This window comes from Labrus mixtus, chromosome 2 (assembly GCF_963584025.1).
Source record: "Labrus mixtus chromosome 2, fLabMix1.1, whole genome shotgun sequence".
Classification (NCBI taxonomy): Eukaryota; Metazoa; Chordata; class Actinopteri; order Labriformes; family Labridae; genus Labrus; species Labrus mixtus.
The window spans coordinates 1241413-1244582 of NC_083613.1; the positions used below are offsets into that span (position 1 = coordinate 1241413).

General features: G+C 40.9%; 1 long non-coding RNA gene across 1 annotated transcript; it reads left to right on the forward strand.

The window, feature by feature from the left end:
* The first annotated feature begins 1809 nt into the window (after nucleotides 1–1809).
* Nucleotides 1810–2760, forward strand: LOC132980633 (uncharacterized). The gene is made up of 4 exons (XR_009674191.1): nucleotides 1810–1999; nucleotides 2106–2182; nucleotides 2269–2449; nucleotides 2555–2760. It is a non-coding gene; the product is annotated as an uncharacterized LOC132980633 (long non-coding RNA).
* Nucleotides 2761–3170: the final 410 nt, after the last annotated feature.

A 3170-nucleotide genomic window follows, 5' to 3' on the forward strand; every position in this document is an offset into this window, starting at 1 on the left:
GTTCATTTGCAAATGCATTTGAGCGTCGTAAGGAAATGTACAATAAAAAAAAGACATGTTGAATATGAATAAAACAAAACAAAAAAAAAAAAAACACATACCATCAACAGAAGGTGAATGGTTTCCATCCTCTTTGCAGCCATCTTCTTCATCACTACCCAGAACTTTGTCTGCAGGAGACATACCAAGCTTATATGTCTGGTCAAAAAAAAAAAAAGGTAGACAAAGGAAAATGGAAATCAAACATACCATTTGGATCCATTGTTATTTCATCCAAATTCTTGCCATGGAACTCGACCAATCTTCCCTGCTCAAGTGCCATCAAAACTTTCCTGATCTTCGCGAGTTGCAGGGTCTTGTCAGGGAGTCGATAGAACTGACGATGTATTCTGATGTTGTGACCAAGAAAGTTGGCCAGTTGGTCCATCTCTGTGTCTGTCATATTGAGGACAGTTGAAAGGGTCGCAGCATGCTTTCGCAGTTTGGTTGATGTCAATGCCTTGGGACACTTTGCACCACAAGCATTTGCAAAGCCACGGATACAGTCTGAACCACGGAAATGTGACATAGCTGCAGGTCTCGCAAACATGTAACAATTGTCTTTAAGAACCCCGCAAGCCTCTATGCGGTAGCATATTTAGCAATGGAGTCGTCTTCGTGCCAGCCCAGTTCTACTCTTCATTGCCTGCCTAGCAGTGCCAGTTTGAGGACCCGGTGGCTATCTTTTATTTTTAGTAATGGTCCTCAGCAGCAGTGCAGCCCAAACACTTTCTTGTGTTCCTGACATTTCACCAAGGACTGCTTTGCTAACTGGACAAAGTTTCAATCGGGATTTGCTATGGGAAACAATACATAATATTTCTGATTCATGTCATCAAGCCATTCTACATTTGCTATTTCTCTGTATTCAGAGTACATCACAGACCACAAGCTCCAGCATCCAAATGAGTGCACCAAGATTCAGTGATGTTGGGTGCCAGACAGATTCACCACGACAAGTCTCTGTTTGTGAGGGCACACAAACAGTACCTCCAAAGCTGTTATCTGTCGGCACACAGTTGTCCTGGGGTACGCTAAGGGACTATCATATGAGAAGCAAAGGTAAGAAGATATGTCTGTATATATATAGATATATGAATAAAGACACTAGTTGGGACAATGACCAAAATTAATAACCTTCCTTTATATTTAGGCACACAGGCTACAGTGTCTCAGGTCAGTACTGGCACAGAGACTGTCTGCATTGGTCCACAACTTCCCCTATCGTCAACACCTATACACGGCAACGTTTTCAAACCAAGTAAGAGGCCCCGTCTTGAGGAGGAGGAAGAGGAAGAGGAGGGAGAGACATCAGCAGAAACATCAGCAGAAGCTGAGCCCAGTGGTTCAACCTATAACCCTGGTGACTCTATTACAGAGGAGTCTGAAGTACATTATTTGTAGTTGCAGACTATCAGCTGATCAAAATATCTAAGAACCTCTTTGTGAAGTCCAAAAACTTTTTCTCTATTGCAGTACAGTTGGGCCGCAGGTCACGTATGGCAACACAAAATACATTGTGTTTGACTTGTGCCTGAGGGAACTTTTTGAAACCTGTCCCGTGTGTAGGAGGCAGTCTGAGGTTCAGCGGCAATGCATGGGCACATTTGTGGCTTTTAAACAGCTTTGCCACAACTGCAACTATTCCAGAAAGTGGCAGAGCCAGCCGCTTCATTCTTCCAGCTGGAAAAGGTAGGTCTCTATTTTTTTCTATTTCAATCTATATTAATTTTGCAAAGAATGCGCTTTTTCTGCAGCTTTTTCTTTTCTCTTTGTTGAACTATAAGTGTGTAAGGCGATACAACTCCAATTTTTCCAGTATGACACTTTCAGGAGACATGCAAGAAATTTTTGGAGCCAACCATTATCCATAAATGGAACAACGACCAAGCTATGTTCCAGGATCTCCAACACAAAAGGAAGGTTGCAGTTGGTGGTGACATGCGTGCGGACTCGCCTGGTAATTATTTGACTTATTCATTGTTAAAATCCTTATCTTCATATATTCGGTTTTAATTAGAAATTCTTGCAACTTACCGTTGGTTTTTTATTTACTTATATTCTAGGTCACTCTGCCAAATTTGGAAGTTACACACTCATGCACCTGGAGAACAACAAGATATTTGATCTTCAACTTGTGCAGGTGAGATACATCTCTATGTAATAGACAGGAAACTATTTTAAACATTCTCCAACATTCATACTTTCCCCTTTTTTTTCCACCACAAGAGCAATGAGGTCGGTGGTAGTTACCACATGGAAAAGGAGGGACTGAAGCGATCTCTAGATTGTTTGGAATCTAATGGTTTGGAGGTTGATTACATTGTAACAGACCGCCATCCATAGATTCGGAAATATCTGAGAGAACACAGCATCACCCAGTTCTATGATGTTTGGCACTTTGAAAAGGGTAAATATTCATGTCTTAATTTGATAGACACATACTGTCACTTTAGCATGCCTTCCTCAAACTATATATTTAATATTAATGTATTGTTTGTATCCCTGCTATCAGGTCTGTCAAAGAAATTGAATAAACTTGGACAGAACAAAGACTGCCAGGTGGTGAAGAAGTGGCTCCGTTCCATAAAGAACCACATTTACTGGAGCGCAACATCATCTACATCAGGACCAGAGAAGGTGGCCAAGTTCACATCCATGTTCAACCACATTCAGGATGTGCATGAGCATGAAAACTCTCTCTTTCCTGAGTGTACTCATCCAAAGAAGGTGACAAGGGATCCAAAGAAGTGGTTCCAACCAGGTATGCAAACAGCACTCTGTAAAAAAATTATATATTATGAATGGCTTATCTACAGTTTTATGGAACTTCCTGTTTTTTTATTTTATTCTAATTTTAATTTTGTGTTTTTACTCTAGGGTCAGTGGCTCTACATCGTCTAGAGAAACTGTTGAATAACAAGACGGTCTTGAAGGATGTGGAGAATCTGAGCCACCATTATCAAATCTCTGCACTTGAGTCCTACCACAGCTTGCTGCTTCGTTTCACACCGAAGAATGTGGTCTTTCCATTCATGGGAATGTTGTGCAGGTATGCTGTAGAACTTTACAAATACATTTTTGTTGTTAGGCCTCTTGTACCACCCTCTAACAAATTAACCAATTGCTGA